A 12,826-nucleotide genomic window follows, 5' to 3' on the forward strand; every position below is an offset into this window, starting at 1 on the left:
TTTGGGAAGAGGATGAGTTTGATGAGGTTGCACATAATGTGGAAGAGTTTCCCCCTATGATGCAGACGTAGAGTCAAACTGATTATGTTAGTCCGATGGTAATGATGCAAGCATTTGGTTCATAACATTATGACTCAGAGGCTGGTCCTTCTTCTTCATACGTGCATAAACATGGTCGGGGTCGTGGCGAGCATAATGAATATTTATATTATGAAGCGCCTGCAGAGGTACCAGAGCAACATCAAGAAGAACCCGAGCAACCTCAAGTTCGAAGTCGACGACGAGAACCAGCTCGAAATCGACGACGTCCTCCTTGTGGGACACATTGATTTTTGTAATTATTTTTATATAAATGAGATATTTATTTACATTTTTTTATTTTTATGAGATATTATTTTTTTAATTTATTCTTTTTATATATTATGAATAGTAATTATTTTGATATAGAAGCTTTTAAATGTCATTGACATAAATAATAACATCAGATAGTTTAAATCTAAAAAGTTAGGTAAAAAAAAACTTCAATATTCAAATTTACATATTTTAGATAATAATTTGGGGACATAATAAATCAAATCAACACTCAAAACCTTCACATGCAAGTCTATAAATAAGACTGTATTATTGATATAAAGAACAGAAATATCACAGTAGTGAGGTCAATAGTTTAAAAGATTTTACAATAATGATCTTGGATTTCTTTTGTACATTTGGTACCAAGATTTTGATGGAGTTTTTTTTCCTTTTTTAAAAAAATTATAAATAATAATAAAATATTTTTAGAAATTGTTTTTATAAAATGAAAAATTAAAAAAAAAAAAAAAGAAAGAAAGAAAGAAAGAAGAAGGTGGAATGTGTAATAATTAAAAAAAGAAAAAAAGGAAAATTTGTACGGATATCTCGCTCTCACTCAAAATCTCAATCTCGATCTCGCTCTCGCTCTCTCAAACTCTCGCTCTCTCTCAAAATCTTGCTCTCTCAAATCTCGCTCTCTCTCATAATCTCGCTCTCTCTCTTACTCTTCCCTCTTTCGTTCTCTCCCAATACAAAATTATTACACATCAAATAATTATGAGTGTTATGAGGAAGGTCTTTCATTCTCTCCACATCAAATAATTATGAGGAAAGTCTCCGGAATGATAATTAAACAGACTTAATGTTAGGGCAAGGTTGAGGGTTCAAAGTTCGACGTGCAAATATAAAGCGAAAGAGGAAGGTCGAGGGTTCAAAATTCGACTCATCTAGGTCGAATTTTGAACCCTCGACTTATTTAAAAAAAACAATATTTTTACAAATAGTTTGAAAACAACAATATTTTCCTAAATAGTTTCTAAAAGGACAATATCCTTTTAATTTTCCCAGTGAAAAAGAGAAATGGCAGAGTAAATGAGGGAGTTGGAGGGGGAGTAAATGAAAACGCATGAAAATGCCCGAGTAAACAAGGGGTTAAATGGTGGATTATTAAACCCATCATTTTTTTTTTTATCATTGAACCAACATCGAGTGAGTTTTTTTTGTGCACCGAACCCAACTCGGGGTAGGTTATCAAACGCCCCCTTAGGGATGTTTGGCCCAAGAAGTTAGGTGAATGGAATTGTGAATTTCACTCTTTATTTGGTCCAAAAAGTTCATGAAACTCACGATTAAAAAACATCAATTTTTGTGTCATGTTAACTCTTTATACTGTGAGTCTCCAAAAGTTCATAATTTCTCAGACTTCGCAACTCCGCTTCTAGTTTAGAACGTCACCTTCAACTTGAGGGCTTTTCTCAAACCTTCAATTAATTCTTATGGGCCTCTCATCTCTAAGTCATTTAGGTTGTGTTCTCTTTTAATCAATACATTTTATCTTGTTTCTTCAAAAGAAAATACGACTAAATATTTAAACTCATTAACCCAAAGTTAACTTGAATATGAAACTTTGGACAACTTTTCCCCCCATATTTTATCTTTGTATAGAAAGAAACGACCATTTGAATTTGATTTTTTGTTTGGGAAATTGGGAAAAATAGGACTTTTTTTTTTATTTGTGGGTAAAGACTTTTAAGATGCTTTTTTTCAAAATAATGAGTTTTGGAACAAATAAGTATATGAAAAGTCCAAATTGCCTTTTAATTTTTAAAAAAGGCCTAAAAAGTGAATCTCCCTCGCGTGCGATTCTCTTTAGCGAACGAGAGTTGTGACAAACGGCGAAAATGAATGTCACACCTCACTCCAGATTACCCTCTTAACCTGGATGGAATGGTGACTGCAGCAGTTACCAACCCTTTTGTTGGCACTTACTGCCTAACAAACTTGTTAACTTTTACTCAAACCCTGAATACATACATATCATCAATATACCAACATCTTAACTCGGAACTTAACACATTTACATTGCAGGGTTTCGCAGCATTATTCATACGTAAATATTACAACTTAGTGAGTCCCATCTAGTCACTAGACAAACACGTGTGTATTAACTAATATAGGTTTTCAATTACATTTCCTTCAACTTGTTTGTTTTAGTGGCAGAGCAATAGCAGAAAAGTCTTTTGGGAACTGACCGCTACCTGAAAAGGAAAACATTTGTGAGCTAGAAGCCCAGTGATTGACTTAATAAAAATATAAATCTCATGCCCAAAACCGAAAGCTTGAAACCATAATACTAAAACTAAAGTATACCAAGCAAACATGTACATAAAACCTTTAAACCACCATTAAACATCATTATTCCTTAGTTGAGAACGAGCATACATCGCTTTAGCTCCCAACGTCTGTTACCGGCTAAGAGACTCATATTTCGGCCTCCCTTTACTGGTATATAGCCTAAAAGAAGATATGACTGCCCTTATCCTTAGTTGAGAGTGAACTATTAGATCTAACCCGCAATGTCAACCTTGGTCGGGGAGAACCCTTTTGCTCAATCCCTCGATGTCATATTACCTATGTGCACATAGTTATAACTGAGTACCGTCATCCCTTAGATACTTGACTAGGATACCTTCTCATTGTCCTTCAGTATCCGTCACATAACTAGTCATAAACATTTAGTTGACAGGATACCTTCTCATTGTCCTTCAGTATCCGTTATATGACTAGTCATAAACATTTAGTTGAAAGGATACCTTCTCATTGTCCTTCAGTATCCATCATATAACTAGTCATAAACATTTAGTTGACAGGATACCTTCTCATTGTCCTTCAGTATCCGTCATATAACTAGTCATAAACATTTAGTTGACATGATACCTTCTCATTGTCCTTCAGTATCCATCATATAACTAGTCATAAACATTTAGTTGACAGGATACCTTCTCATTGTCCTTCAGTATCCATCGTATAATTAGTCATAAACATTTAGTTAAAAAGATACCTTCTCATTGTCCTTCAGTATCCGTCATAAACATTTAGTTGAACACTAAGGCTTAGTACTCAAATCATCATATTAGTTTATCCATTATACTGGTTCATCATAAAAATTGAGTTACTTAAACATACTGATAGTATTTGGACAAGATAACATATCTAAATCATGTCAACTCTATGGAAAACATGCTTTACTTAACATGAGAAACAATTTCACAAATATGTTGCTTGACAATCCATTTAAACACTTAGCATGGGAAATATCTTCAAGAAATCATAGTTTCTAAATCATTAAAACAATAAGTCATCACATAGTCACTCACAGTTCGTTGGCCTCTTAACGGGTTATACGCCTCTCCTAGCTCTTCTTGGCTTGAAAGGACATAATTCCCGGTTAAATTACTCAGTATTCTTAGCAAAATACCTCAAATAGTTCATTTACTAAAGGAACTTTCATCAACAAAGATAGCTTTACTAGCGAGATCCTCATAAGCAAGATCAGCGAGATCCTCATGAGCGAGATCAAGCTTTTCTTGGCAAACTGTCATCCTAGCGATACTAACCTTACCAGCGAGATTCAGCCCAATTTCTAGCGAGATTCCCTTCTAGAGCGAGATCCTCATCACAAAATTAGCGAGATTTCCTTCATTAACGAGATCCTTAGCACAAAATTAGCGAGATCCTCTTTCTCCATATGAGCCGTTTGCTTGTTCTTCCCAAGCAGCTGTCTGCTTATGTACAACTTCTCTGTTACAATTTCAAAAATTTATAACTCAAAATCCAGCCCTCGTTTGAAGAAATTTCCTTCTACAAACATATTTAGAATTGAGTTAGCAACATTACCTTAAAATTTCAGCTCAAAATTCCTCGTCGTTTAATCTGGAGATTCAAAAATTCATCATTAGCCCCAATTCAAGTAGCTGCCTGCTTGTTCAACAATTTTCAGTTCAAAATTCAAAATTATATACTCGATTTCCAAGCATCATCTTAAAAATTTTCATTCTACAAGGTTGTTTATAACTGAGTTAACAATATTTCCTCAAATTTTTAGCTCAAAACGCTTCGTAATTCATCCTGGAGCTTCAATTCTTCACTGATGGCCTAGATTCACCGAGAAACGAACCCTTCGTCTTTATTTTGCCCCTCTGGCCTTATTCCGGCGAGTTTTCCTTCCAACAACCCAGTCACAGAAAATAGACACACAGAGCTTTCGAATGCCACTGGAATTACATAAATAGCCTAAGTAATTTGTCCAAACCGACCCAATGAACTCGGCCTTCTTGCTTATATTACCGCCCAAAATCCAGCATGAACCTTCCTTGTGCCACTTGGCCCACTATTGGTGATGGAAGGGTAGGATTTAGCAAATTTCCTTTTGCTAACTTCACTCACAATATTACTACAGCACCATACCTCATTAGATGGCATGGTCTCATTCATATGCTTATTATGCATTCCATCATCAAGCATGACCTTCTTTAGCTTAGCCGAGTTTTGTCCTACTTCTACACTTAGCTACCCAAGAGCCTATTTATTCTTGCTTCCATCTTCTACCCTTTCTAAGACATGGCTTCATTTAGCTCATTAGAAAACATCACATTACTTACTCTTACTCTTACTTGAAGTAATTAGGGTTCGGGTTTTACAATGGAACTTCAGACGGTGGCGCACCCAAGGAGTTGGAGACTTCGACGGCGGCGGCAACTGAGCTTCAGACGGCCACCGCCTCGCTACTTCTTCTATCCTTTCACCTTTTTACTTTTATTTTCTCTGTTTTATTTATTTATTTATTTTACTTAAAATAAACTTTTTTTTTCTTTTTATTCAGAAGGTCAACGAATTATTTCTACTTTAAAATATACTTTTCATCTAAAATTTTCTTTTCCATTCAAATTAAAAATTTTAGAGGAGGAAAAACAAAAGAAATTGTTATTAAATTTTATAATTTTTCCTTTTCGTAAACAATTCTAGGACGTTTACCCAATAGGTGTTTTAACAGAAAAATGATTATAAATAAAACCAAATTACCAAACAAAATTGTTCACAACAACAAATAATAATAACAACCATTATAAATCATACATGTTTTATAAGATTAAAAATCTCTTCATTAATGTGAAAATAAAAAAGAAAATAATGTTTTAAAAATTTTAAAAGCGAAATAGTACATGAAAATTGAATGAACTTACACAAGGTTTGAAATATTGGATGTTGAACAAGAAAAGTTTATTTGTGGTTTAACGAGAATATAATTGACCAATATTTATAGGTTATTCTTGTAAATATCCATTTTAACCAACTACAATTATTTATTTATAGCCATCGTATATTATTTATATTCATATTTTGATGGAAATGTTTATTTTACAATTGTTTAATATGTAAAAAATAGTGAAAAATAAAAAGAAATGGAACAGATATTTTTTACAACCATTTTTTAAATCCGGACCTCCTGAATATTATACTAAAAAAATTGCATTCATGGAATAATTTAGCCATATTTGATAATCATTTCGTTTTTTATTTTTAATTTTTTAAAATTAAATCTATTCACTTCCATTTTATTACAATTATCTACATCTTTCTTAAGCACAAGAATAGAATTTTTAGCCAAATTAAAAAACAAAAATAAGTTTTTAAATTTCTTTTCACATGATGGTTTGGTTTTTAAAAACATAATATGAAGTAGATAAAAAGGAAGAAATCTAGATGTGGAAAAGATGTTTGTGAATTTAATTTTTTTAAAAAAATTAAAAAATAAAAATCAAATGGTTATCAAACGAAATTTTAAGAATTAATTTTTTATTTTAAAAAAATCATCAAACCCTACTTAAAAATTAATAAAAGAATTCAATTTTTTATGCTTGTTTATATACAATTTTTGGGGGGTAAGTTTTCCACCTTAAAAGCACAGGGGAATTCTAACCAAAATTTCTAAAACAAAATCAAATTTTCAAAAAACTTTTTATTTCTTTTTTAGTTTTCTAATTTTTAAAATAGGTTTGAAGAGTAAGTAATAAAGCAGGAAAATAAAATAACAGGACAAAGATCTTGTTCAGATTTTGAATGTCTAACATCTAGTTCAGATTTTGTAACACTGTCAAAAAAACAAACAACACGATAAAGATAAGTTATAATAAGATATACACGATATATTTGAATTCTAATATATACATGAATTACAAGTCTCAATACATCAAGGTATTCTCTAAAACATGTTCAAACTCAGTCTAAATCACCTAAAATAGATATAAAAATGATTTGTAGTTGGCCGTTTCAAGTTTGAAAGTTGCGAGACGTTGTGAGATAAAAAAACAGCAGCTAAAAACTATCTAAAACATATCCAAACCCACTCTGAATCACCTAAGACATATAAAAATGATTTTGAGTTGGTCATTTCGAGTTCGGAAGTTGAAAAATTATTGCAAGATGTTGCGAAATGTTGTGAGGTAAAAAATAGTACCTAAAAACTATCTTAAACATGTCTAAACTCACCCTAAATATCCTAAAATACTTATAAAAATGATTTGGAGTTAGACGTTTCAAGTTTGGAAGTTAGAAATTTGTTGCGAGATACAATCTAAAAGATGTCTAAACTCACCATAAATCACCTAAAACACATAAAAATGATTTGTGGTTAGACATTTCTAGTTGGAAATTTGTTGTGAGATATTGCGAGATAAAAAAAAAGGGCTAAAAGTGTATAAAACCACCCTAAATTATTTAAAACAAGTATAAAAAAATTGATTTGAGATTATACATTTAGGTTGGAAGTTGCATCAAGAGGAAAAAAAAATTAACCTACCTCAACTGAACATCAACATAAGAATAAGAGTAGAGAGACCAAAAACATTTATAACAATAAAAAAAATCATAAAAATTTACTACAAAGAGATTGAAGTTGAGAGAATGTTGAAGCTGCTTACAATCTTAGGGCATGGCAAGGGAGCTTAAGAGGAGAGAAGTTGGAGAAAAATGAAAGAAGAAGAGGAAGTCATGAGATTTGAGGGAAAAGAGAATAAAAGGTTGGATTCTCTCATTTGAGGGTAATATGGACATTTCACAAATTATTTGTCAAAGTCTTCTTTTTAAAAAGTGCCCAAGAATCCTTGACACCCTAAAATGTGTTCCATCTTTGGCAATTTTCCTTCTTGTTTCTATTCGGCATATAAAAAGATAAACATTATGATGAATCTGATTACATACTAATATAGATAATTGTTTTATAGTGTTCAAAAATTACAAAAGAAGAGAATCAAATCATCGCCATGTGAGATAGTAATTAATTCAATGAACATAATGATTAAAAATCAACTTGGAACAAACATTTTAAAAAGCAAGATCAAATTCCATAGCAAAAGAAGAGAAAAATTATTTCTCATTTTAAGCTATGGCAATTGAACATACAAATTAAAGAATTTTTTTTTTTTTTTTTTTTTCATTCCATTATACTATTTCCCAGCTTTTCTTTGGTGAAGTCAATTTGCTTCAAACACATCTAACACCTAAAATTTACAATCAGCAAATTGTCTAGACATGTTGAATAATCACAAAAGGGGGTGAAGAAATAAAAAGGGGAAAAAAAGAAAAACTATCTTGTTACCAAATCTTTGAAGCTTGAGGGGCCCACCATAGCTCTCCCAAAGGCTATGGGAAGTGATAACAGTTTCTTTGCTTTGCCTACATATGCCCTTTTGGTGAAGTTGTCATAGTCATTTGCTTCAATGGAATCCAATATTTGCTTATAAAGCATTAGGGATGCCCACACTGGCCATCTACTGGCTGCACTTAGTTCTGCAACGCCCTTCTCAGCCTCATCAAAGAACCTTCTTGCTCTTTTTATCTGTCCTTTCATGAAAAACCGCCACTTGTCTGTCACTTTCCCTCGGAATATGTCCTCGTCGCATAGCCCTGCTTGCGCCAATTCATCTTGTGGAAGATACACTCTTCCCCTCCTAGCACTGTCCAAAAAAAGAAAAGCATAAACCAATTCCTCGAAGATACGAATGATCAACTAAATGTAGGTTACTTTCGGAAACTTCGAAAAGGTTTTGTGTATGTTTCGTTTTTAAGAAAACGTCAAGGTTGTTATCAAACTAATTTGTAACCCTATGGTTTTGAAAGCAATATAGTTATTATAAAAAGATGGTGTAAGAAAGCTTACTCTTCTCCAACGTCTCTGAGAATGTTTGTGAGTTGATTGGCGAGTCCGAGAGCCAATGCTGCATTGTAGACGCTCTCTACTGAAGCTTTTGACTCGGGTGCCAATCCCATGACAGGAACACTCATGAGCCCCACAGTCCCCGCAACATAATAGCAATATAGGTAAAGCTCGTCAAAGTTCTCATATCTCGATTTACGTAGATCCAACCTCATTCCTTCGATCATGTCCTTGAAGGGCTATCAAAAACATAACATGTATAATTTCAAACCAAGTGAATCAAGACGTACACAAATGGAGCTAGTGATGAAAAAAGGATTCAGACCTCCTTTACTCGAAGACGAGAATAGTTAAATCATTATTGCTCGTTTTAAATCGAGTGCTTTTGATTAGACTGAACAAATTCATGCACTGCCAATTCAAATTAGAGCAAACAAGGGCTAAGTCTCATTAACTTGGATGATCAAATTTTAATGATAAAAGGCAGGGAATAACATCAAATTTTAATGATAAAAGGAAGGGAATAACATCTCTAATCTGTGTGAGTTCCTCTCTGTTGTTCTTGTACCGTCAAAAAAGTTCATTTCTTCATTGGGATCTGGCTTTTTGTTAGGTTTCACAGGATCTTAGTCATGGCAACCTAAAGTTCTCATATCATAAAGGAAGCGAAGAGAAATATAAACATTGTGAAAATCATTCTGAACAAACCCCAAGTCAAGTTTACCTGAATGTCAACAGGGTATTTTGAGACGGTATCGGAAAGAGCAGCATCATACATATCATATGGTCGACCCTCGAATAGATCAGTTAGTCGTTTTTCCCATCGCTCAAGAGCTTTAGGGGTAATGTGTGAAGCATTAGGTCCATCCACGAGCTCGTCGGTCCTTCTGCACCACACTGCATTACAAAGAGCTTGAGATGTTATGAACTATGTGGCAAACTGCTGATATGATAGTAATATGAACAAAAAGAATAGCTTAGAGAGTGCCAGGATGGTATATTTTTATTGAATAACATATAAAAAGTAACGGGACTGCAAATGTAGTGATTAAGAATCATCCCTGAGGATGTGTCAAGTAAGAGCTTAAGATGCTTTGAGATACCCTCGAAAGTCTTGGGTTCAAATTTTCCGGTTGATAACTTAATAACTTTAGTTCTCTTCCGAAGTGTCCCTAAAATTATTGGAGGTCATGGGTTTTTGATACTTCAATTATGAAAGAAAAAGAGTACTGATTAAGAATTGTGTTCAATTAACTGTCCTTTAATATTAATACCCGGCTTAACTACAAATCTTAAAGTAATGATATAATAGTTGGGATAAATTACAAGTTTGGTCTCTAAGCTTTTGGAGTTGTATCTCCCAAGACCCTCTATTTGAAAAGTTGTCCAATAGGTTCCTAAACTTCAACTTGAGTCTAATGGGTTCTTCAACTTTCAAATATGTATTCAATAAGTTCCAAAACTTAAGAAAATGTTTAGTAAGTTAGGGATTTTGGACCCAAAGAAAAAATAGAGATCCATTAGATACAAAATTGAAAATCCAAAGAAAGTTCAAGGACCTATAGAACAGAACATTAAAGAATTAAGAAGTTATCGAGCACTTGTTGGAAAGACCTACATATGTTGGAGTACAACTGTACAAGGCCCAAACTTATAATTTAACCAAAAAGTTAAAAGACAACTTGTGACTCTACATGTCTTTCAAGAAATTAAAAAATATAAATCCAGGATCATCAATAGAAACTACTAGTAAAGCAGAGCTACAACTTGGGTCTATCCATTGCCATGTCCAACAATCAACTTGGTCTACAAAAATGAACAAAAATTGCAGCAGACAAAAAGATAACATGATGGAGGAAGAGGATGACTGATACCGTAAATCGCCCACACAGCTCTTCTTCTCTCTGGTGTCATGAGTTGTGTCCCTGAGAATAGCAAGAACGAGACTCAATCAAACAAGTATTTGTAAGTTGAGATGCTAAGATCAAAATGGAGCAATATTCTTCCCATCTTTTGCAGATTACAGAGTTGGACAATGTGTATGCCTCTTTTTACTTTACTACAACAAAAAGGAAAAAGAGAAAAACAGCCACTGGGAAAGGTATCATAAGAGTAGAAAACATTCCAATTCCATTTTCTTGACAACTAAACAATCTATATCTCAAAGAAAGGCGGCAGTAAAAATTGCAATGGAACTCTGAGAACAGGATGACAGAAACAAAAGCATTGAACCCAGAAATGAAAGAGAGTGGGGAAGAGGAAAGTATACCCAAGTAGAATGTTTTGGCATATTCAGCACAGACCTCACCACAGCGAGCATAAGCCTCAGACAAGAGATTCCCATCAGTGATACCATCATTTTGGATGGTTTTTTCCCAATCCAAAGCTCTCTGTATATCCCTTTTGGGTTCCCTCACAAGAGCCGCTTGCTTCAGCACAACTTCATAGACTCTTTCTTCAGACGATCTTGAAGGATTCACCACAGCAGCAGAGGAAGCCAAAACCCCATCAGAAAAGAAACTCAATCTTTTAGACCCAAATGGCCTGCTGTTGATTCTGATTCTTGGCTTGGGGCTTAGCAGAGAGTTGGCATTGACACCAGACATCTTCTTCACAACTACCCACAAAACCCCCCCCCCCCAAATATTTTATTGGGTCTTTGCTTCTCTTCACTCTGCAGCTTTTTTATTTGATTTTGGGGATCCAGAGAGAGAGGGTAAACGGGTGACTAGCAATTTTTTGACCATTTTGGATTGGAGAATAAAAAATTAAAAAACTTTTCAACTTCTTTTATGGTGTGATTTCAAGAAGCACTTTCCTTTAAAGCCAGTCTGTGGGAATATGCTATCTCTCTCTCTCTCTCATCCTAAAGATCACACACATGGAAGGATTTGTGGACAGAGTTAAGACCCCATATCAACTGCTTTTTGTCCTATAACTACAAATAAAGTTTTACTTGGGGCACTAAGATTGTGGTACTAATAATGGAGTGAATGTGGCCTCTCTTCTTGAGGTAGAATAGTAGTGAGGGAGGAATCTTAAAATGGAAGTTTTGATAACTCCAATCAAATTAACAAAAAGTAAGAATTCAGTTAATTTGGTTTAGAGGTTTTGGACGTTTGGCATAAATAATGATTATACATTCTAAAAAGTTAAAAGAAAGTTCTAGGAGTTGTGGGCTCTTAGGTCTATAGTATAAAAAGTTAATAAAATATAAAATTGATGTTTTTTTAGTAGTGAGACTTGTTAAGAGTTGATTTGTCATTTTTTTCATTGTACTATTAGCGTGCTCTTATAATTTACTCAACATTTTTGTTTACATTTTACCCACCTAATCTTTGTATAAATCTCTTACTAGTGGAAATCGTCGTTTATTTTATCTCTTGATATTTGTTCCTTTCTCCTATTTTAAGGCGTGTAATAGCTGATATTTATTCAATGAGAAAGACTATCCCTCCAGACTAAGTAAAAGCTTATATCCTTCTATGTATTCTCTTAAAAATTAATCGGACTCCCAAACTTCTTTGGCCAAACAAGGAGTCACAACTCCACTTCCCTCGATTCCCTCTCCCTAACTCTTTAGACCAAACATCTTCCAACGGTTTTTCAAATTTTTTTTTAAAACTTGTAATGGATTAAATTTGTAAATATCAGTATTATAGTATAATTAAAGTTAGAGATAGGTTGACTCATGATTTCGAAAAAAAAAAAAAGAATGATAACTTTCCTTTTTTTCTTTTTTATTACTAGTTATCCCTTCACATTTTCTAGTTCTAATATAACATAGATACTATTCTCTTTATTGTTAGGCATGTCAATATTGTTTAAGAATTACGGAAGTCTTTTATATTAAAGAAAACCATTGATGAAAAAAATACAAAATTTTCTTTTTCTTTTTCTTTTTTTTTTAACTTGAATTTGATGATAACTATCGGTTTTGTCTTTGGAAATGTTTATAGGAACTTTTACCCATTTCTTTATTAATTTGAAAATTGCAATTTATTAGTCGTAACTATTTTCAAGTTTTGTTACCCATATAAATAAAATTCAGGTATAAGATTAAATTAGTAGTTATTAATTAAAGTTGAGTATGTTATTATAAAAAATATTGCTTGAATAAAAAAGATCAAAAGTTTAATCGTTTACAATATATTATGAATAATTTTTTATTATAGCTTTATTTGTTTTAAAAGTTATGTTAAGCATGAAACACATCAAAGGAGTTCTTTTATGTGACTTTTAAAAGCAAAGATTGTTATGTGCATGCCATTAAAACCTTAGCCAACAGAATTGAAAATATACTATGATAAAACAACT

The 12,826-nt window shown here is 33.0% G+C and overlaps 1 long non-coding RNA gene and 1 pseudogene across 2 annotated transcripts; both read right to left on the reverse strand.

The window, feature by feature from the left end:
• Positions 1–2,329: 2,329 nt before the first annotated feature.
• Positions 2,330–7,267, reverse strand: LOC150038768 (uncharacterized). The gene is made up of 3 exons (XR_016525577.1): positions 4,192–7,267; positions 3,672–4,095; positions 2,330–2,552 (listed from the first exon to the last, which is right to left on the reverse strand). It is a non-coding gene; the product is annotated as an uncharacterized LOC150038768 (long non-coding RNA).
• Positions 7,268–7,758: 491 nt separating this feature from the next.
• On the reverse strand, positions 7,759–11,419 carry LOC120067053 (phytoene synthase 2, chloroplastic-like; annotated as a pseudogene). The gene is made up of 5 exons (XR_016525570.1): positions 10,779–11,419; positions 10,384–10,434; positions 9,234–9,406; positions 8,513–8,748; positions 7,759–8,309 (listed from the first exon to the last, which is right to left on the reverse strand). The product of XR_016525570.1 is annotated as a phytoene synthase 2, chloroplastic-like (transcript).
• Positions 11,420–12,826: the final 1,407 nt, after the last annotated feature.

The sequence above is a fragment of the Benincasa hispida genome, chromosome 1 (genome assembly GCF_027475165.1).
Source record: "Benincasa hispida cultivar pf3 chromosome 1, pf3_genome.v1.1, whole genome shotgun sequence".
In the NCBI taxonomy this organism is placed as follows: Eukaryota; Viridiplantae; Streptophyta; class Magnoliopsida; order Cucurbitales; family Cucurbitaceae; genus Benincasa; species Benincasa hispida.